The following is a 24,324-nucleotide window of genomic DNA, read 5'->3' on the forward strand; positions in this document are numbered from 1 at the left end:
GATTGGTATTACGGTGTGAGAGAGTCAAAAAGCAAATGGCCAATAAAGCTTCAAGAAACTTAAGCTACTCATCTTTCGTCATATGGCCAGTATGTGTCAGAGGCAAGACTTGAATGGAGATCTTCCTAACCCCACACCCCTGCCTCTCAATGTACAATAGGCACATTGTATACAGGGTATCCTTCTAATTTGTATTGTGTGCACCCCTATTGGCTACACATCTGGAAAAGGTTGTTAGATGCTCCTGTGATATGTTTGTGTTCCCTTTACAACTGTGCTGCAGGAAAGACAGAGGGTAATACCCAAGAAGGGATTTAAATGGTGATGTTGGGTCTTGTGAATCTGGCTTGAGAGCTCATTCTCTATGACTAAGAATAACCATCATTTAAGTGATCATCAAACCATCATTACTGGGGAAGATAAACAAATAGTCAGAATCTCTATGATTTCCATGACACCAGGAGGTTGAGAGTAAGTGGTGAAAGAATGGAGGGTAAAGAAATGAAGAATGTTCATCCTGTGACTCCCTCACACAAAATGTGCAAATCCCACCCACCCCCCATCCTGAGGCATAGTGATTGACTGGACCTACAGTACAATCTAGATTATCAGGTCATTTTAGTCTCTGCCCAATGTTGTAGACTGACACAGAGATAATGCTTGGATGACTCTCCTAGTGAGGGGGACATGATTGTGAAGATAACTCATACCCTATACCCCCACTTCCAGCCCAGCTGACATGAATAAGGAGCTTGTGCCAAGCTAAGGCTGGAGGGTGAGTCATCCAGGGTGCTGCCATTTCTCCTCTGAATAAAAGGAATGGCCAGATGCCTAACCAGAAGCATAGCCTGGAGCCAATAATGTGACCAAGTGCCAGAGGCAAGCCAACCATGTCAGAATGAGAGGATAGATGTCTGTATCCACTTCTCTGACCTTGAGGAGAGGAAATAGAAGAGAAATTAGTGTGAAAGAGAGGCTGTTAGATCATCCAAAAGTACAGGGACTGCTCACTGCTGTGAGGCAAAAGAGCTGCTATGTTTCCTAGAACTCAAACCAAAGTGTCCAGCTATGACAAAAAGCTCATTTGTCTCTCCTTATCCACATAAAATCCCCATTGTCAGTGACCATTAGAAATAACAGATAGCAGAGAAAAGAATCAGAGGGAGAAAGAACAGTCAAAGAACAATGTGGTACAGTTGGATGAACTTTGACTCTAGAGTTCAGGGTTCAAATCCTACCTGTAATGTATGGTCTGAGTGATCTAAGGAAAGCCACTTAGCCAGCTTAGCCTTGCTTTCCTTATCTGTAAAATGCAGCAATTCGACTAGATAGCCCCTGAGGTCTCTTTCAGTTCTGAATCTATAATTCTTTAAAACCATAACCATCCAAAAGAGAAACCAATCACAGAATTAAAAGGGAACTCAAAAGTCATTTGATTCACCTAAACAGAAAAAATATATATATATATATATGTATAATAAAACCCTTCTAGTATCCCTAGAAGTTGTCACTCAACCTCTTCTTAAAGTCTTCCAGAGAAGAAGGAAGGATGATATTGCCTATCCCACTTTTAAACAGCTCCAATTATTGTTTTCCTTACATCAGGCCCTAATTTGCCTCTTTTCATCTCCTATTCAATGCTCCCCCTTCTCTCCTATGAGGTCAAACAAAACAAGTTTATAGAACCTCTCTGCCTCATAAATGCCTTTCATTGAACTGATCCTCTTCTGCCATTGTCTCCACTCCTTTTACTATCCTAGTCACTCTCTTGCTAGACTTGTTTCAGTTTATCAACTCCTTTCCTAGAATGTGGGTCACAGAACTGAACATAATATTCCAACTAAGATCTGATCAGGCCAGAGTGAAGCTGGGTTAACCCTGTCTCTATTCTGGATACAATGTGCCTATTGTACATTGAGAGGCAGGCTGGCCTTGGGGTCATGAAAATCTCCATTCAGGTCCTGCCTCCAACACAGGCTGGCCATGTGATCCATACATTTTTCAGTACTTCAGGCAATTTTTTAAGAAAGTTACAGATCTGAACTAGTGTAAAGGAATTTCAATACCAGAAGTTCGCCATATTGATAAAGTCATAGGTTCAGAGCAAAAGAAAGATCCCATTAGGAGGCTATTAGGTTCTTATGGACACATTCATATTGTGTACACATTCATATTGACCTTGTGGTCCATCAAATCCTCAGATCATTTCCCCTTGAATTGTCTAACTACATTTCCCCTAACCTGTATTTCCATAGTTGGTATACTGAACCCAAATATAGGACCATATGTCTAGAGGCAGAAGGGTCCTAAGAAGCTAGGTGTTTCAGTGGATAGAGCTGGCCCCAGAGTGAGGAAACACTAAATTCAAATCTGGCCCAAAACTACTGACCTAAACTTTCTAGCTCTGTGACCCTAAGCAAGACACTTAACCTCTGATGACGTCAGTGGGGGATAATTATAAATAGCACTTACCTTCAAAGGTTGTTGTAAGGATCAAATGGGGTAACATTTGTGAAGTATTTGAGATAATATTTGTGAAGTATCTAGCACATAGTAGGAACTATGTAAATGTTAATTATTATCATTATTATTATCATTTATTAATCATCTAGTCCAACACCTTCATTTTTCAGATGAGGAAACTGAGGTCTAGATAAATGAAAATTAAATGCCCAAGTAGCAGAGCCAGAATTTGAACCCAAGTTCTCTGACTCCAAATCCAGTGTCACTTTCCCCATTTTATTTCCCTTCCCCCATTAAATTTAACCTTATTCCATTTTGCCTAAAGAGGTAGTATGATTGGGTGACCTAGCAGTTGGAAGATCTGAGTTCATCTTCCCTCTAAAGTTCACTGGCTGTGTGGCTCCAGGCAAGTAACTTAACCTCTCAGTGCTCCCAGGCAATTCTTTAAGACTCTTAGTTGCAAAACAGTTGGTAATCTGCATTGATAGGAGTTTCATCACCAGCAATTACCTACACTAGGGAAAATACAGAATGTGACCAAAAACAGGGTAGGGGGGAGCTTATTATTTTAGCTCAACCACATCCATTTGGATCCTGGTTTTCAACCATGTATTAGCAATCCCTCCAAAGTTTATATCTGCATCATGCCATCCTGTATCTTCACCCAACCTAAATAGATTAAAAATATTGAAGAGATCAGAACCAAGGACAGATCCTAGGAACTCAGTGACTGTTTTGTTTCCATATTTTTTCAGGGAAAACACTCCTAAAAGAACTAAAACAGTAGTATCAGATTTTTTTTAGCTAGACAGGTTTTTAAAATATCTTAGTAAATGCCAAACCAGAAGGTCTAGGGTAAAAACGGAGAACCTCTCTCTTCAAGTGCACAGTGGGGAAAAAATCAAGGGTTACAGAGAAGTAGAAACTAACTCCATAGTGACAGTTAAGATACATATAAGCAATATACACAATGACTGCCACAATGAAATAGAAAGAACAGCAACAACAAAGCAATTGAAACTCAGTGCTGTGAAATTATAATGATCAAGCTTGGCCCGAAGAAGAGATATGAGAAGACATCTCCCCAACTTCTTTGCAGAAGTAGGGAACCATAGTTGTGCATCATTACAGATAATGTCAGACTTTTAAAAATATATGTTAATTTTGAGGGACTTTGTTTCTTCTTTTTTCCTTTTTTTTCAAAAAAAATCTTTATTAGAGGGAATCAATCTCAGGAAGGGATAAGGGAAGAATGCATTGGGAAATGTAGGTAATATTAAAAACATAAGCTACCAATAAAATTATTATAAAAAGATTTACAGACTTAAAATCACCACAATAAGTAATAAAGCTAAGGCAAATGTTGATATTTCAGTTTTACAGCTAAGAAAACAAGACACAGAGAGGTTAAGTGACTTCTCTAGCATCACACATATGGTTAAATGTTAGATCCAGCCTTGGTGTCCAAGACCACTGTTATTTCCAGGACAACATGCTACCTCATAGGTTATTTGCAACTTAATTTATTTTGTTTTGAATACTCACCTTAGCTTTAAATTAGCATCAAATAATACATAATTTTATTCAATAAATAAAACAAATGTTTTTAATATATTCAATTCCCTATTATGGTTAGCTAAGAATGGGGTAGGGAGAAAAGGCAAGAAGAAGGGATAAGAAAAATAATCAAATAGAAAGGTAAAATAAAGAGACAGCTTAAGTAGATGGGAGGGGCAATAGCCACAGGCAAGAAAAGGGAGAAGGAGGGAGGGAGGGAGAAAAAGATAGAGAGAGAGAGAGAGAGAGAGAGAGAGAGAGGAAGGAAGGAAGGGAGAGAAAGAAAGAGGGCAAGAGAAGAAGAGGGAGAGGAAGGGAGAGGATTTATTAAATGTTTACTACATGCCATGCATTGTGCTGAGCACTGGGGATACTACTACAAGCCAGCAATACAATCCTTGAGGAGTTCACATTCTAGTGGGGAAAGATAACACATAAAAAGAAGCTGAAAAGAGGGAGATAGGGTTACACCCATAGGGGTATGGCATGAAGCAGCCTTGAAAATGGTATAGAGACCTGAGACTCAGCAAGATAAGAAGAGTGACCAGGGATAGAAAGCAGTTTACCCTTAAGGAGGAGGTCGACATGATGGTCCCAGTAGAGGAGCTATGGCTTAGAGCCAACTGGGAAATGGGAAAAGAGGGAAGTAGAAATAAGCAGCAGGATATGCATAGATAGAGGATGGGAGAGGAATAAGAGAAAAGGTCAGTAGATTCTGAATAGATAGACAAACCATCAGTCATGGCCTGGGCCAGGGCTTCTCTACCTTTTCCGTATCAGGGAGCCCTTTGGATCCTTTTTCAGGATAATATTTTTAATGCCTGAAAGTTAGCATTTAATCTATCTCTCAAATCACAACAACAATAACAAAAAGTCTGACATTATCTGTAGTGATCTACAACCACTTCTGCAAAGAAGTTGATGAGGATGTTTTCTCATATCTCTTTATTGGGGTCAAGCTTGAAACTTAAATGCTTCATCATAGGATGCCAAAGGAAATCAATCATATTGAAATATGATTATCAAAATGTTTTTTAAACCACTAGCTCAAGATTAAGAACCCCTGTTCCTAGAGACTACTTGAGGTCTGAATTTCTGAGTATTATTGCCTCTTATAGTTGTCCTTATAAATACCAATTAGTTGATTTACCACTGTTCATAACCCTTTATCCTTTAACATTCAAAGCTTCAGGTCTGAGCAGGATTTTCACAAAATGGTTTCAATATGCTGCAGTAGCAGTAATAGAACAATCCATATCTCCCCCCCCCAAAACAAGCCCTACACTTTCATAATCCCATGTCTTTAGGTTTACACAAGAGCCCTCTCTCCATCTCCTTTCCATCCTTTAATGCCTAACTCAAATGTTGCCCTCTTCAGTAAGCTTTTCCTTATTCCCTTGACTCTTAAGGGCTTTCCCCTCCAACTTTACAAAGGACTTTGTTCTAAAACTCTCTAAGGAACTTACCAAGTAATATTTTTATTTCATTTTGTTGGGTTTTCTTTTCCAATAAAAAGCATTTATTTACTCATTGGCCATGTCCAAAATTGTACCTCTCATTCTTGAGTCTATTACCTCTTTGTCAGTAGGTGGGTAGCACATGCTTCATCCTCAGTCCTCTGAAATCCTGAATGTTCATTGTGTTGATCAGCATTCTTAAGTCTTTCAGAACTGTTTTATAACTTTCCATATGGGTTTCTTATCCTTCTACAAAACTGAAAGTTCTTTGTGGGCAGGACCAAATATTATCTCAATTTAGCAACTCCCTGAATAAGTCTGGTGCTCTATGTATGATATATAGCTAATAAATGGTTGGCATACCACAATAGGGGCTGGATTGAATTAGTCTGTAGGTTGTCCAAAGGGTCTGGATCAGAAGTATCAGGATAAAATCATTTTAGTCTGACCATTCTCACCAAACTCATTTCTGATTTCATATGTGACAGCAATATCTATTCCACTGAAGCTGTTACAAAGCTTAGTTCTGTTCCACCTTCATGCTTCATACTTTCCTCTTAGAATGCCATCTCTCTTCCTCTCTGCCAATCCACATTCCACAACTCAAGTCCCAACCCCAAGCTGTTTTTTTATTAACCTTGCACCCTCTTTCTCACTCCACAATATTAATGGGGGGGGGGGCAGAGCCAAGATGGCGGAGTGAAAGCAGTGACTTGCTTGAGCTCTCCCTCAAACCCCTCCAAATACCTGTAAAAAACTGGCTCCAAACAAATTCTAAAGCAGCAGAACCCACAAAAAGACAGCAGAACCCACAAAAAGACAGAGTGAACAAATTTCCAGCCCAAGACAACCTGGATGGTTGATCAGAAAGGTATATCGCGCTGGGTGGGGAGAGGAGCACAGTTCGGCGTGGGCGTGCAGGCCACGGCGAACCTGGAGCAGGCCTCAGAGGACTGAATCGCGGGGAGCTGTGGCAGTTTCCAGACTTCTCAACCCACGATCACCAAAGACAACTTAGCAGGTCAGTGGGAAAAAGCTGGGACTGTGGTGAGAGAGAAGCTAGGTCTCAGCCGCCCCAAGGGCAGTGGCTGCCTCCTGAGCTTCAGGTCCCCAGACTGAGGGGGAATCAAGTGGTTGATCAGAAGGGGATTGCAAGGATCTCTTTGCCAGTGCTGAGGCAGGAATCTCTTGCTTTGTCTGTGCTTAGATCTAGGTCACAGTTCTGAGGGGCAGTCCTGGTATGGTGGAGCTTGTTGTGGAGGTGGAGAGGAAACACCTCACTCCTTATCATAGCACCTTGGAAGAACTGAAAATTTACAGGTCCCTACAAGTATCTCTGAAAACAGTTGTACAAACCCCCAAAGCTTGGGACAGTACATTCTCCACATTGGAAGCTCTTACTAAACTCTTACCTAAACAAAGAGTTTAAAACACAATATTAATCTGCAAGCACTTGCATCTTTATAATTATTCTTAATTCTTTTCTACATCTGCATGTTATAGAAGCAGTGGGTCATCAGAGAAAGAAGTGGAATCAGCAAGGAGTTGGGTTCAGATATCACCTTGGGTTCATGTGAACTGCTTAAATTCTCTGAGCCTCAGTTTCTTCATCTATAAAATAGGGCAGTAAAACCTGGAGTGCCTACATAAGAAGATTACTGCCAGCCAGTCAGAAAGTATTAAACCTTTCCTATGTGCCAGGCACTGTGCAAAACACTGTGAATAAAAATAGAAGCAAAAAGAGAGACAGTCCATGCCATACAGGAGATAGCATTCTAATGAGGGAAGACAGCACATAAAGAGAAGCTGAAAATTGAGAGGAAAAGGGAGAAGGTACCATGATAATGGCATAGCAGAGAAAGAAATCCAGAGAATAAGGACCAGAGACCAAAGAGGAATGAAAGTGTGAGTATGGTTGTCCTTGACCCTTCCTTAAAATGGAGGGTCTGTGAGTAATTGACCAACCAGGATAAGTGGAAGGTAATCTCAGAGGGAAGGTACTAGCAGCAGGGATACTGGGAAAGTCCTCTTGCAAAGATCCTCTTGAATGAGAATCAACTGAGATCATATCTGGAAAGTGTCATATAAATGTCAGCTGTGATTATTTCTTAGAGACTTAGAGACTATCCTGCTATGGGTTAAGAAGGACGGTCAACCCAAAGTGGGAACTCAAGCAGTACTGTTGGTCAAGTGGCAAGCTCCAGAACATAGGATACATGTGCATTGCCTGTGATGGCTATTATTATGTTGACAAAAATATCATAGTAACTCACAGACCACTTCTGGCTATTTTACAGACCCATCAAAAACTATTTCTCGTCTATGTCAATATAGGAAAAACTAAAGTCCAGCTACTTTCAACAGTCTAATCTAGAAAGCACCCATTAAGCCTCTTCTACGGGCTCTCTTAACTCTGGGAAGTTGTTGTTCATCCTTCATTCTGGAAGAGAACCAATGACATCAGCACAGTGATGTCTTAACTTGTGAGTGAATTTGGATTTCAGCAAGGCAGAACTATGCAGTCATCAGCCTCACTCTCTCCTCCAGAGTCATCAGAGTCCAGTGGCAAGACATAGGTTAAGATGACTGGCTATTGCCCTAGATCAGGCCTGCACAACCTGCAGCCCAGGTCACTTACAGCCTGTGGGCATGCCAAAGGACTTCAGGTGGCCCTCGAAAAACGTAGAGGATGTTTTCCTCTACATTTTTTGAGGGCCACCCGAAATCATTTGATGGGCAACAGGTTGTACAGGCCTGCCCTAGATGTAGTGGGAGACTTTGGCCTTTTTAAGCAAAGGTCTTTCCCAGGTCTCAGTTTGGCCAAGACAACGCCCATTCAGTAATTAAAGGTTCGGTAATAATTGAGGCAAAAGATGCCTAGTTTGCCTTTGTAAAAGAATAAATTTGGGAGGGGAAGACCCTCTGGGAAGTACTAATGTATTAAAAGGAGAAACTAAGTAGGGTGTGGTATCTCAGGAACAAACTGGAAAAAATATCCTGATGTTGCTGAAGTGGGGGCTAGAGAAATAAATAGCACAACAGTTAAAACTTCAGAGGCCCTAACCACATCTGGGTAAGGGGGAAAATAAAGACAAAACCAAAAGAACGGGTTCTTCTCTCAAGGTGCCTATAGTCTTCTGTGGGGGGTTACAACATGTAGAGTGGTAGAGATGTGATAAACAGAGGAAAGAAAGCCACTAACTACCAGAGGATCAGGAAAAGCTTTCCATAGAGGAAAGGCTTTGCAGGGAATTAAGCATTCTAAGAAGTGAAAATGAGAAGGGAATGCATTCCAGGCCTGTTTAAAGGCAAAGAGGCAGAAGTAAGAGTCTGGGGAACACTGAGAAGGTCAAAGTTGCTCCTACTCAAAACCACTTCAAAGCCATTGGCTTGGAGCTCAGTGCTCTATTCATTCATCAGCCTGGTCTCACAGGCTGCTTTAGAGCTCTGAGTTCAAGTCAGAGGAAGAGCATCTGGCCTGTTCACCTAAGACTGGTTTCTGTTCTCCTATATTTGTCTGTTGTTGTTGTTGATTCAAAAGAAAGGAAGGTAAGAATAGATAGGAAAACACCCCACTGAAAAACCATCTCCTTCTTTAACTTAACTTTTAAGGATGTTGCTTGGGTTACCCAAGGTATTGATGCCTGTTTCTTGCCAAACTGAACAGAATCATGCCCAACAATGAAATGTATTTGGATCATTTGTTTAAAACCTCTAACAAATTCAATTCTTAAAGTGTCTTTTAGGATAAAGACTTTGCAATACATCCATCATACTGAAATTATTAGTGAAGGCTTTCCCAAGAGGCAGTTTTACTTAGCAAACATGAGTGTTGTACCCCTGCCCAAGAGTTAGAATATCAAACCTCCTGAATGTTTCTTGTCCAGAAATTCCTGAAGCTGATGAAAGTGGCCTAAATGGTTCCCTTTGGTAGCAACATTGGCTTCTCCTCTGGCTGTTCTTTAGCCAAAAACAAGCTTATTCATGGTCAGAATTGAAAGGCACCCTGTCCAAAAATATCTCTTTTATCCATGTTCAATCAATCAATAAACATTTATTAAGTGCCTATGAAATTCCAGGCACTGTGCTAAACTGGGGATATAAAAAAAGAGATAAAAGACAGTCCCTATCCTCAGGGAGTTTACAATCCAACAGTGAAGGAGACATTATACAATATCTGAAGATCTACCTTTAGAGATTCATATCTTTGTGGTTTCTGCTTTCAAAATAAATACACAGTCACAGGAGGATAATACATTAGACTTGGCCACATTTTTGTTGTTGTTCAGTCATTCAGTCCTGTCAGGCTCTTTGTGACCCTGTGGACCATACTGTTCCGGGAGTTTTCTTGACAGAGATACTGGCGGGGTTTGCTATTTCCTTCTCCAGCTGCCCTTGGTCACATTAGTGAACACTAAATGATAATTCATTATTTAGTGATTCTTTTGTTTTCTGTGTGTCAATCTGTTTTTTCTGACCAGACTGTAAACTCCTTGAGATCAGAAATTTCTCTTTTTTTTTTTAGATTTCTGTACCCCATTTCCTATATTTCTTATTTGCCAGTTGCATGTGAAAACATTTTTTTAAACATGTGTTTTTAAAACTTTGGGTTCCAAATGTTCTCTCTTCCTCCCTCCCCACCCACCCTCATTGAAAAGGCAAGCAACTCAATATAGGCTATACATGTGCAGTTATGCAAAACACTTCCATAGTAGACATGCTGTGAAAAACTGACTCTATTTCCCTTAATCCAATCCTGCCCCCCCATTTATTCTATTCTTTCTTTTGACCCTGTCCCTCCTCAGAAGTATTTGCTTCTGATTACCCCCTTTCCCAATCTTCCCTCCTCTCTATCATCCCCCTACTCTCTTGTTCCCCTTCCCCTCCTATTTTCCCATAGGGTAAGACAGATTTCCATACCCAGTTGAGTGTGTATGTTATTTCCTCCTTAAGTCAAATCCTACGAGAATAAGATTCACTCATTCCCTCTCACCTTCCCCTGTTTCGCCTCCACTGTAAGAGCCTTTTCTTTTCTGGTTTTATGTGAGATAATTTACCCCATTCAACCTTTCCCTTTCTCCTTCTCCTAGTATAATCCTTTCTCACCCCTTAATTTTATTCTCCAGATATGACCCCTTCATCTTCAACTCACCCTGTGCCCTCTATCTATCTACCTACCTATCTATCTATCTATCTATCTATCTATCTATCTATCTATCTATCTATATACATACATATAATTTTTTCTCTTCAACTACCCTAACACTGACAAAGGTCTCATGAGTTACAAATATCATCTTTCCATGCAGGAATGTAAACAGTTCAACCTTAATAAGTCCCTTATGATTTCTCTTTCCTGATTACCTCTTCATGTTCCACTTGAGCCTTGTATTGGAAAGTCAAATTTTCTATTCAGCTCTGGTCTTTTCATCAAGAATGCTTGAAAGTCCTCTATTTCACTGAATGACCATTTTTCCCCTGAAGAATTATACTCAGTTTTGCTGGGTAGGTGATTCTTGGTTGTAATCCTATCTCCTTTGCCCTCCGGAATATTATATTCCATGCCCTGCGGTCCCTTACTGTAGAAGCTGTTAAATCTTGTGTTATCTTGATTGTGTTTCCACAATACTTGAATTGTTTCTTTCTGGCTGCTTGTAATATTTTCTCCTTGACCTGGGAACTCTGAAATTTGACTACAATATTCCTAGTTTTCCTTTGGGGATCTCTTTTGGGAGGAGATCGGTGGATTCTTTCAATTTCTATTTTGCCCTCTGGTTCTAAAATATCAGGGCAGTTTTCCTTGATCATTTCTTGAAAGATGATGTCTAGGCTTTTTTTTTGATCATGGCTTTCAGATAGTCCCATAAATTTTAAATTCTCTCTCCCGGATCTGTTTTCCAGGTCAGTTGTTTTTCCAATGAGATACTTCACATTGTTTTCTAATTTTTCATTCTTTTGGATTTGTTTTACAGTGTCTTGATTTCTCATAAAGTCACTAGCTTCCAATTTCTCCAATCTAATTTTTAAGGAAGTAATTTCTTCAGTAATCTTTTGAATCACCTTTTCCATTTGTCTAATTTTGCTATTTAGGGCATTCTTCTCTTCATTGGCTTTTTGGACCTCTTTTGCCATTTGGGTTAGGCTATTTTTTAAGGTGTTATTTTCTTCAGTATTTTTCTGGGTCTCCTTTAGCAAGCTGTTAACTTGCTTTTCATGATTTTCTTTCATCACTCTCATTTCTCTTTCCAGTTTTTCCTCTACTTCTCTTACTTGCTTCTCAAAATCCTTGTTGAGCTCTTCCAAGGCCTGGGACTGATTCATATTTTTCTTGGAGGCTTTGGATGTAGGAGCTTTGACTTTTTTTTCTTCTTCTGGTTGTATGTTTTAATCTTCTTTATCACCAAAGTAAGATAATATAATCTGACTCTTTTTGTGCTGCTTGCTCATGATCCTGGTCAATTACTTGAGTTTTAAACTCTTTGTTAAGGTAAGAGTCTGTTTCCAGTGTGGAGAATGTACTGTCCCAAACTTTGGGGGTTTGTACAACTATTTTCAGAGATACTTGTAGGGACCTGTAAATTTTCAGTTCTTCCAAGGTGCTATGATAAGGAGCGAGGTGTTTCCTCTCCACCTCCACAACAAGCTCCACCATACCAGGACTGCCCCTCAGAACTGTGACCCAGATCTAAGCACAGACAAAGCAAGAGATTCCTGCCTCAGCACTGGCAAAGAGATCCTTACAATCCCCTTCTGATCAACCACTTGATTCCCCCTCAGTCTGGGGGCCCAAAGCTCAGGAGGCAGTCGCTGCCCTGGGGGGCGGCTGAACCTAGCTTCTTCTCTCATCGCTGTCACAGACTTTTCCCACTGACCTTCTAAGTTGTCTTTGGCATTCGTGGGTTGAGAAGTCTGGAAACTGCCACAGCTCCCTGCGATTCAGTCCTCTGAGGCCTGCTCCAGGTTCACGGTGGCCTGCACGCCCACGCCAAACTGCGCTCCTCTCCTCGCCCAGCACGATATATCTTTCTGATCAACCATCCAGGTTGTCTTGGGCTGGAAATTTGTTTTACTCTGTTTTTTTGTGGGTTCTGCTGCTTTAGAATTTGTTTAGAGCCATTTTTTATAGGTATTTGGAGGGGTTTGAGGGAGAGCTCAAGCAAGTCACTACTTTCCCTCTGCCATCTTGGCTCCGCCCCGAGATCAGAAATTTCATATTGAGGCTTTTTCCTTATGACCCATGGGGCTTAACACAGTGTTGCACAAAGCAGGTGAGCAATATACATTTATTCACTAATAGGTTATTACCTATTGTTGTATCCTCTGTGTGAAGTTGCCATGCTGCCTAATAATTTTATCTTGAAACCCAATGTTTTCAGTAAAACCTTTCCTAATATTATAGAATGATACCTTGTTACTCAAATGTATTTGTGTTCTCATTATACTGTTTAAATAAATAATAAAGGGGCAGCTAGGTGGTACAGTGGATAGAGTCCCAGCCTGAAGTCAAGAGGACCTGAGTTCAAATTTGGCCTCAGACCAAACACTTGACACATACTAGCTGTGTGACCTTGGGCAAGTCACTTAACCCTGATTGCCTCACTAAAAATAAATAAATAAATAAATGAATAATAATGTTCATCCTCCATTTATCCCACACGATTCAATCCCCACTGCATTATCATGATAATTTGGAAATAAGTCCCCTTGAAATGGACAGGAGTGTGCACCTTTCTGGAGGTTATTCAAGCATTTTGCCACTGGTTCTGGGCCAGCTCCAGGTTATGGCCTTCATCCTGTACCCTCAAGATAGGTGGAAATGGGGAAGAACTGGGTAGGGAGAAGTGCTGCTAGTCATCAGGCTTACACTTGCCCCAGGGACTAACTTGGTCAAATATGCTCAGCTTCCCTTTCCAAAGGATCTTTAAAAACCCTCCATTAGACAATTTGGGTGTGTGTGCTGCCCTTCCTCCAGAGTTCCTCTTTATTCAACTAGCTGAAATTTTCATCTAGCTCTCATATTTTTGAACTCCCTCCTTAGGTTCAAAATAAATTTTCCCAGTGCTATGCTGTCAGAGAACTAGGTATGTACAAGTTGGTGCCAAATAGTGGACTTGGAGTCAGGAAAACTTGAGTTTAAATCCTTCAGATGCTTAGTAGTTATGGAACCCTGGGCCCCAGACTGCTTAAGCTGTTAGCTTCAGTTTCTTCATCTAAATGAGGGATAATGATAGTACCTACTTCATAGGGTTGTTGTAAGGATCAAATAAGATAATATATGTAAAGCATTTTGCAAATGTTAAAGCACTATACAAGTGCTGGAGTTTGGGGGCTTGGGGTGTTTTGTTGGGAGGGTTGTTTTATTTTGGCTTGGTTTTTCTGAGACTGAGTCTCTCTATCTGACCTCGGCTGGATGTGCAACAACCACTGATGGACCTGATCCCACTGCTGATTAGCATGGAAGTTTTGACCTATTCTATTTGACCTGGTCCATTTTTACCATTCCACAGGTAGCCAGATTACCTGACTCTCCTCAACCCCTGTACCCCTACCCCAGTCACCATATTTGTGATAGAGTTAGTTCAGACAATTAGCTTTTAGCCCTACTACCTTTCAGAATTTCTGGTCTCAGGAATTTATATGCCTTGGCCATCATTATTATTATTTTAAGAGAAGGAAAGGAGGGGGGAAAATAGTAGGGAAAGGGCACCAAAGTTAACCTTAGTTTCTTGCTTCTGGACATTATGTTGTAAAGACCTATAAGGCAGAAAATAACATACAATATAATCTTCAAAATATCATAAGAATCAAAATAAAGCTGGAGTGACCTGTTGATGTGAAAAACAGATAGCATTTCAGAGCTAATTTCACTGTGAAATCAAACATCATGAAACCAAACATCATATTGCTGTTTAAACTGTTTTTTTGAAGTAGATATTTCTTACAACTGTCCATGAGTACACACGCACCCACAACAAGAACATCTGGCTCTCCCATCATCCATTTGACGTTGGCCAAGTTCCTTTCCCTCCATGGTCTTCACTTTCCTCATCTATAAAATTTAGGAGTTGGACTAAATGGTCCTTAATGTTCCCATCCACCTCTAAATCCTAAAATCCTGTAATCCTGCAATTTTATGGGGTCTGGTGATACCCACTCACAACCATGTCAATATTTAGAAGAGGATTTCTATGAAAACTCCTATTCCATAAGTTTTTCCCACCTGGGATACTGTGAATATTTTGGGGGAAGGTATAGCAACAATTATTTATGCATTACTCATGGGCCATGGGTCTCTGGTTCATTATGACCCTATTCAGAGTAAAACTCTAGGGAAAATCTCTAAAACAAAGCTTAGGCATGACTCATATCTAAAATCTCCCCAAATGGGATTGACAGAGTTCCTTCTAGAAAAGCTACTCAATATATAAAATAGTAGATATTATGTTAATCTCTTATTTTGCACCAGAACCTATACTAAGTCTACGAGATAGCTATTTATTTACTCTACCAAATAAGAAACACAAAGCACAGACACAAAAAAAATGCATATTAAAGACATTTTGAATTATGAAAATGTCTTGAAATAATGCAAGATAAAGACATTTTATGGGACTCCTGAATAGGTATTTTCTTTCACCTTAAATATACATTCTCTAAATAAAACACTCAAGGTCCCTATCTTCTGGCCAGCCATCCTCTTGCAAGCATTCATCTCCTCCTCTAAGAAGGGTGGAGTTGCTAGGACCTCCTCCTACTGGACAAACAGTATCCAAGTAAATGCTTCTGGACCTCTCAAGCTGACAAAATAGTCACAAAAGATGGAAACCTCATCTTTCAGCATCATTATTCTGTCACCTGTGTTCAGAGAAAGAAATGCAAAGCAGAAGAGTCAGGGACTTTAAATCCCATTTCAGGCTCATCTGGGCAAGCATAAGCCATCTTCATGTAGCCCTCATAGGTGTTGCTGGGAATGGGAAAGGAAGAATGATTCTTCTCCCCACCCCAGAAGTCTAAGAAAGAGTTAGCATTGGTTATGTCCCAATGAAAAGGCCACCTCAAAAGAAAGAAAATAGAAGTAGTGACCCAAAAAGCAGGTGGCTCTTTACTGAATTTTATTAAATTTCCAGAAGATTTAGCTTTTTGAAGGTGAATCTGGGTTCTCATAAGTTTACATGGATTAGTTTGCCAGTGTCCCTGTTCTTGGGGACTGATGAATTGAAAAGAGTACTAGCTCTGGAGTCAGGGAGATCCAGGTTCTAATTTTGTCCTGATATTTATTACCTGCGTGATCTTGGAGAAGTCACTTAAGCACCTTGGCCAGCTCTTCCTGGCTCAGTTACCAGTCCTTTTTGGAATGTTTCCCCCATCCTCTCCATCATGGGGACTAACGGATAGGGGCCACAGAATGTGTTCCTCTCCATGGAGCTGTTGTGGTTTGGGTTGTTGGGAACTCTGAAATGTAAGGGTACAGGGTGAGTCTGTCTGGAAAGAATTCAATCATTCAAGCCTTCTTTCAGTCAAAGTAGTGAGGTTTATTATAATGCCAGTAGGAACACGCAGAAATTCCTACTGAGTCTGCAAATTTGATGAGGATAGGACTGATACTTAGAAACGAAAAAAGGGGGAAAGTGGCAGGTGAAAAGATCTTATGGGATTAAGGAGTAGCCTGGGGTGGGCCAGGAGCAGACAATGAAAGGAGTTAAGTGGTCAGAGAGCCACAGTAAAAGGTGTCTTTAAAGGATTATTGAATATCTAGGTGGGCTGGGATGGGCCAGATGCCTCAGGTGAACAGCCAGTGATCTGAGCTGCTGAAATGTGTGGGAAAGTTCAGGTACTGGGCTGCTTTCAAAGTCTTTTCCTTTTAGGAGTCCAAGTCCTATCACCTCACCAGAGCCAAAGAGTATATCCTGTGAAAAATGATTTTTAATAATCATCATTTTGGAGATTCAGAGCTTTTCCCCAGCCCCCTTCTTCCAAAGTTTAGTTTCTGTTTCAGAAGGACATTACTGATGTGAAAAATAATTTCTCTTGGTAATCTGTATTTTGTAGACTCAAAGCTCCACCCTGCCAGCCTTCTGTACAAAATTGTTCAGAAGGACATCTCTGATAAGGAGATTGCATTCAATCTTCTTATCTTGGTCAAAATCCAACCCAGGCCAAAACTGATTTTATCCTACTAGGTTTGGGTGGAGGCAGACTTCCAAGACTAGGGATGGTATTTCCTTTGATGGTGATATTGGCCCTTTTGGACTGAGTGATCTAAGGAACCCACCCACCTCCTAGTATGTCAATCAATCACGGTTGATTGGCACCTACTCTTCAAAAGACATATAATACTGTACCCCAAAATCCCAAACTGATTTAGTTCTGAACTGGCCCCCTTATGGGGGCCCAGTTTTGGACTGAATTTTTATGCAATGCATGTCAAGTCACTTTGAGAAATTAAACTGCGTACATATACACCCCAATTTCATTTGTCTCTTTCTTAGAGCAATATTTGATTCAAATTGGGATTTGTGGGGTTCATGGGGTTCAAGGTTCACAGTGACAATGAGATTGCATTGAGTCTCCTTATCCTGGTCAAACCCCAACCCAAACTCGGAAATAACTTTATCTAAGGTAGGGAGGACTATTCTGTTCTCCTCAGGCTTACGTGAAGATAGATTCTTACCAAACTTTTTCTCCTTTTCTACTTCCTTATCCAGAAACCAACCAGTGTGGGAAATCTTTCTTAAAGATTTACTCAGGCCAAGATCTAGTCAGACAGTAAAAGAAACTCTAAGTTTGGGCTTATAGGTGTATTACTGCTCATTGTGTTTACTCAGACAGGTCTGGGAAAATGTTGATTCTCCCTATAGTGTGATATGGAAATTGACTTCTCTTTGACCAAGATTTAGGTGACCTAAGTTACATAACCCAAGACCCTCATTTTAATATAACCCACCTCCCAGTGCGTTAACCAATCAGAGTTGATTGGCACCCCTTGGGAACACCTACTCTTCAAAGGACATATAAGCTATGTATCCCAACCCCAGGATGGGCTCTAATACTGCAATTCCAATACTGCAGCTCCAAGTGCATGTCTGTCAGCTTGAAGAGAAAATTGGGGGAAATTTTTATGAACAGTTTTTTAGGTAACAGCTTCATATCTCAAATATATAAAGAATTCTGTCAGATCTATAAGAATATTAATCACTCTCCAATTGACAAATGGTCAAAGGATATGAACAGGCAGTTTTCCAATGAAGAAATCTAAACAAGTCATATATGGCTAGAGCTGGAAGGGACCACAGATGCCATCTAGTCCAAGCCCTTCATTTTATAGATGAGAAAACTAAATCCCAAGGCAATTAAGTGACTTGTCCAAGTCACACAGGTAATAAGCAGTAGGGACAAGCCTTGAACTGGAGTCTATGATTCCAGAACCTGGGTGCCACCAGCAACTGGGTGGCACTGGGAGTGGTGGAGTCGGGAAGACTTGAGTTCAGCTCCAACCTCAGACATTTACTAGCTGTGTGACACTGTAATTTAATCTCTCTTTGCCTCAGTTTCCTCAACTATAAAATGTCGATAATAATTGTACCTACCTCATGAGGTTGTTGTGTGGATCAAATGAGATAACTTTTTTTAGTGCTTAGTACAATGCCTAGAACATAGTAGGTGCTTAATGAATGCTTATTGACTAACTGCAAAATAGGGATAATACTAACACCTATGTCCACAGGGCTACTGTGAAAATAAAATGAGACGTTTTTTGTAAAGCACTTAGCACAGTGCCTGGCACATAGTAGGTACTATATAAATTCTTATTCCCTTCCCTTTCCCAACTGCACCAAAATGCCTCCTCAAGAACAGGGATGTTGGCAAACCGGTCCTCATAAATTCATGAAATCCAACTTTGTCCTCAAAAATCTGAGTCTTCTGGAAATTTAATAAAAGTCAGTAAAAGGAATAGAAAAGTCTAGTTTCCCAAAAAAGTTCTTATTTGGGGGTCCTAAAGGTAGATGAGCTTGTATTTATAGACCGTGCATTTGTATTTATAGACCTTCATAATCCTGGGTGTTTGCAGTATGGGTTTTTTTCCTTCCTTGGTAAATACTTCAATACATCTCTGTCTCACTTGATATAGAGTCCTATTGACTTATATAATTCAGGAATAATTAACTTTTTATCAATACTCTCAGTAATTTCATGGCTGTCATAATTACTTCTAATGGAACATCATTTATTTGCATGAATTACGGCTTTTTGCATAAATTCTTAATCAAGTGGGTCTGTATGTGCAAAGTAAACATAGGATATCCATCAGAAAGGATGTATCTGAGTAAGGAGCCTGAGGCTTGTTCATCATTAACAATTAATCATTGGGTTTCATAGGAGCAGTAAATATGGGCTTCCAAAAGCATGGGATGTGGCACATATTGCAAGCAAATAATTTGCCATCCCAGCTGTACATGATTCACTTCTTGTGCCTTAGAAGGGGTCATGCCAATACACCTCCCTCCTCCTATTACTTAAACTAATACAACATGGTTTCTACTCACCACGTACACCTATCCCTCCCCCCAACCCCATCATCACATTCTTATAACTCTCCATTTATCAACAAACTTCTAGAGAAAGAAATTTCTCTCTTATGAGAGTTGACTTTTAAATCATGCCAACATCAGCAGAAGGATCCCTTCCAATAAATACATACTCACCAACTTCTCTGAAGTGTGTTGAAATGATGGAAACCAATGGTTCAACTCTAAAATGATCCCTGGAGAAGATGGCTTGTAGTGAGGCCAGGTTTTCCCTCTGACTAAGCTAAACATCAAGAAGATATTACTTACTCTGGGGGATGCACAAAATCTTTTATCCCAAGTTGATAAATTTTTGTTGTTCTACTATACCAAAAAAAAAATGTTAACTGGTACATTTATCTTTAAAATTGAATGTTTCATTAGGTACTTAACATTAAACATCAATTCAAACAACTAGACATAGTAACTATTTAAAATTAAATTACATAACTGGTATATTATTAACTGGTATACTGGTGGGCTAAGAGTTTGTGCATCCCTTAGATGCACTTTACTCATACTTAATAATTGGCTTACTCCATAGAGGATTTGGCTTTATCATCACCTTGTTTCTCCAATCATCATTTAAGAATTGAACCCTCTGAGCCAGAAGGACCCAAGTTCAAATCTTTTGTTGGACACTTACTAGCTATATGACCCTAAGCAAGTCACTTAACCCTGTTTGCCTCAGTTCTTCATCTGTAAAATGAGCTGGAGAAGGAAATGGCAAGCCATTCCAGTATTTTTGCCAAGAAAACCTCAAAATGGGGTCACTGAGCATTGGACACAACCGAATTGACTGAACAACAATGAGCCAGGTACTGTTGCAGGTACAAAGACAAAAACAAAGCAGTCTTTGCCCACAGGAAGCTTATATTGTATTGTCAGGGGGTGGAAAGAACAACATGAACAGATAAACATAAAATATTACAGAATAATTTCAGAGGAAGAGGCACTGTCAAATGAGGGCAGGAGAAATCGGATAGTGGGGACACTTGAATTCTGAAACAAACAAGGGATTTCACAAGGAAGCTATGAGATAAGGAAATGCATTTCAGGCCTAGAGGGGGCAGTCTTTGCAGATGCATTTGGCCATGATAGAGCTCGACAAATTGTTTTGGAGGTGTTTATCCAGTGCTGTCAATGGATTTCCACTGATCTCCACAGTCTCTCATTTGGCTGGTCCCTTTAGTGGTCAAGATGACTGGCCAGGGTTAAATGTACCATCTGTGGCTATGACTCAGAGAAAAGCCCACATCAGTCATCTTCTAATCAAGGAAGCTAAGCAATTGATGAGAGTTAATGCTCCTCCCAGAGTGATCAATTCATATCTATAAGGCAGCTCACTGACCAATGGATGTGTAATGTCATTATGATGGACAGAAATTAGCTGTGATCTAAACATTAAAGAGATTCACACAAAATAATATGGCAGCAGTAGCTACAACTAACCAGCTAGAAGAAATGAGGTTATAGATTTTCTCTGAGACCTTCCCAAGTGCAGCAGAACCACATTATAATTCAGTTATTCTGCTCAGATACTGAATAAAATGATTCCATTCTTTTGTGACATTTCAAAGGGATATGGCAGATAGGTAAAACATTCCTACCACCAATCAGATCTGCAGAAATACCAAAAATTTATTATGAAGAGAAATTGTTTGAAATGAGAATTCACCTGAGCTCAAATTTCATGGATGTCAAAGTCTCAGTGAGCAGCCCTCATCACTCTGGAAGCTTTTTGGAAGATCAATGGGCCCAGAACTACCTTTATTCCAAGTTAAGAAGATAGTTCCCTACTAGGAAGGCAACATGGTGGTTTAATCCAAAGGACCTGAGTTTGAATCCTTGCTACCTTTGTGACATTGAGAAAGTCATTTCAACCTATATGCATCTTAGTAATCTCACCAGGAAAATGAGGAGGGGTAGACTAGACAACTTCTAAGGTCACTTCTAGACCTATGGTTCTACGGTTTGATTTGAGGGACCTCAAAATTACCTTGCATTTATTTTGCATATAACTATATGCATACATGTTGTCTCCCCTTATAGATTATAAGCTCCTTAGAAGCAGAGACTCTATGATTTTTGCTTTTGCATCTCAGTGTCTGACACATAGTAGATACTTAATAAATGCTCGTCAGATTGATTGAATGATTAACTTGTAGAAAGCCCATCATTTACTACCTGTGTGACTTTGGGCAAATTATTTAACCTTTCAGATCCTCAGTTTTGATTTTCATTGTTGTTGTTTTTTAATCTATATGGTAATGGGGGAACTGGTCAATGAGGACCCAGTCCTGGCAGAACTCTGCTTACTACCAAATGATGTTGCGGTTTTGTTGAGCTCACCTCTGGAAATGCATGGTGACACAGAAAGAAGAACCCTGGCTCTCCTCTTCAGGAGACTGTCTCACTTAGATTATGAACTCCTTGAGGACAGCATTGGCTTTTGCCTTTCTTGGTATCTCCAGGGCTTAGCACAATATCTGGTACATAGTAGGCCCTTAATAAATATTTATTGATTACTTCCTGTACACTTGCTCTGTGTTGAAGAAAAGTGTTTTAATTAGCTGCTAAGCCAAAATTGAATGTATTCCCAAAAGGCACTAACCAGACAAGTCACCTGTGTCTCACTCAGGCAGTTCAAGTGAAGAGGAAGAAATGCACATGGTGCTTACATTACTCCGTCCCTGACATGTCTATTCTTTGGTGCTCTTAAGTGAAGGCATATTGGAGATGGAATTGTAATACTGTAAATTGTAAGATTGCAAATCTCCATCACTGGAAGTCCAGTGATGAGAGTTCAAGGGAGAGACTGCTCTGACTCGCAGGCAAGCTGTGTAAGGTGCCAGCATGGCCCAAAGAGTCACCTGTGCAATAGTCTAAGCTACTCAGGAAGCAGCATTACACATAAAATAAGGGAGTCAAACCAAATGGCCTCTCAGGTCCCTTCCAGCTCTAAATCCACAATTCATTCCATTTTCACCACATCTCCCCTATCCAGTGACAATGGGACTCCTTCTTATTCTTCACATAACACTTATACCAGGGATTTTCAGGGGCTATCTCCCAGGACTGGAATCTTTTTCTCTCCAGGCTTCCCTGGCTTCCTTCTCAGCTAAATCCCATCTTCTGCAAAAAGCCTTTTTCAACCTCCTTTAATGTTAGTTAGTGCCTTCCCTCTGAGATTACTTCCAGTTTACCCTGTATCTTGTATATACAGGTTGTTGGGTTTGTTTTTTTCTTTTTTTGCATATTGTCTCCCCATTAGGTCTTTGAAGGCAGAGATCATTTTTGTCATCCTTTGTACCCTAGGTGCTAAGCACAGTCCTGGTGCACAATTGACACTTAATAAATGCCTATTGAGACTGACCCATCCAAACCATCTGTGTGTTTGTTCATGTTCAAACATACACATTGTTTTAAATCCAACCACAATGCCTGAAAAGCCCAGTATCCATTCCTTTAGATTCAGGGATTAAAGGATAGTCTCGGTTAAAAAGCAAATCTTTACTACACATCTATTATCAACCATCAACAATACCACTTGAACTCATTTAGTCAGACTAATTTAGTTTAGTTATTCTCTAGCAGAGATCAAAACCTTCAGGGAATGGGACATAATACAAGTAACTTCTAAAAGGGAGGAGAGAGTGGTGCTGGGTATGAGAGAGAAGGCAGGGAATAAAAGGATAGTCAAAATCTGGAACATGGGGCAATCCCTGACTTCTATGGGGCAATGGGTGCAGTTGGGGAAAAGGTGACCCAGAAAGCAGTAGGAAGAAATGGATAGAACAGCCTTAAAAACTAACTTTTTCTCCTTCCCAATTTGTGGAGGGCCAGCTCTACAAAGGCCTCATGGGGCAATTTAATTTCCACAAAAACATGCCTCATTTAATTTCCATCGAAATTTGCCTTGGTAATTAGTCTCTGCAGAGCTTCTAAGATCTTGCCTATGGAATTTTGATCAAAGATTTCCAAATCCTTTGCTTTTAGCTTATATATAAGAATTGCTTCTTTTACATATGTCCTGTTAACTTCTCTTTCCACACCTTGCCCCAGTACAAGGGGCAAGGGCAGGGGCTATTTCTTTTTTCTTTTTTTTTTTTTCATTTTTATCTTTGCATATTCTATGCCCAACACAAAGTAGGTACTTACTAAGGCTTGTTGATTGATTTCGACACTGAGGCAAGGGTTTTGGCCATGTTCTCTTCCCTTCCCTTATGGTTATGTTGTAGCCTAGGGATCTTGGGAACCCCAAAATGCAAGGGCAAAGGGCACAGGTCTGCTTTGAAAGAATCTGACCACTTAGGCCTTCTTTCAGTCTAAGCAGTTTATTAAAACACCAGTTGGAAGGGGCAGCTAGGTGGCACAGTGGATAGAGCACCCGGCCCTGGAGTTAGGAGGACCTGAGTTCAAATCTGGCCTCAGATGCATAATACTTCCTAGCTATGTGATTCTGGGCAAGTCACTTAACCCCAATTGCCTCACTAAAAATAAATAAATAAATAAATAAATAAATAACCACCAGTTGGAGTGGGCAAGATTCCTAGTGAATCTACACATTTGGTAGGGACATGACTGACTTTTTTATAGGGAAAAAGATTGTGGGAAAATCAAGAAGTGGCAAGTAGCCTAGAGTGGTCTCGAGGTAACAGACAATGAAGGTCTGGGCTGGGTCAAAGTTAAAAGAAAATGGAGGGTTGGGCTGGGTCAGGGCCACAATAAAAGGACAGTTGAAAAAAGTATTGAGTATCTAGATGGGGATGTGTGGGAAAGTTCAGGAGCTGGGTTGCGTTTTTGGGTGGTCTAGGTCCCATACCCTGGTAGTTCTAACAGGGCACTGTCCAGAAATGACATGGTTATCTTGATTAATGTTCATCAACAGAAGCTCCCACTAGGCATTTACTATCCCCCTCCGCTTTCAGGGAATCCTAAAGTCTTAGATCTAGCTCTGGAAAGCACCATAAAAGCCTTTGAATCCAACTCTTTCATTTCACATAAGAGGAAACTAAGAGCCAAGAAGGTTAAATGGCTTTCCCAAGGTAATATAGATAGTAAATATCAGGTGTAGGATTCAAATTCATGTTTTGCAACTCAAGAACCAGGACTCTTTTCACTGTACTCCCTTAGAGTCCTTCTTCTGGAATCCTCTGTACCTTTCATGAAAGCTGCTCATGTCTCAGGGTAGGTAGACCACATTGGTCTTCATTCAACCAGTCACCATTCACTGATGAATTTCCTGCCTACAAATTCTCTCTACCACTCTCCTCAGTTAT

This window comes from Vombatus ursinus, unplaced genomic scaffold, assembly GCF_900497805.2.
Source record: "Vombatus ursinus unplaced genomic scaffold, bare-nosed wombat genome assembly UNPS02014807.1, whole genome shotgun sequence".
NCBI classification, from domain to species: domain Eukaryota; kingdom Metazoa; phylum Chordata; class Mammalia; order Diprotodontia; family Vombatidae; genus Vombatus; species Vombatus ursinus.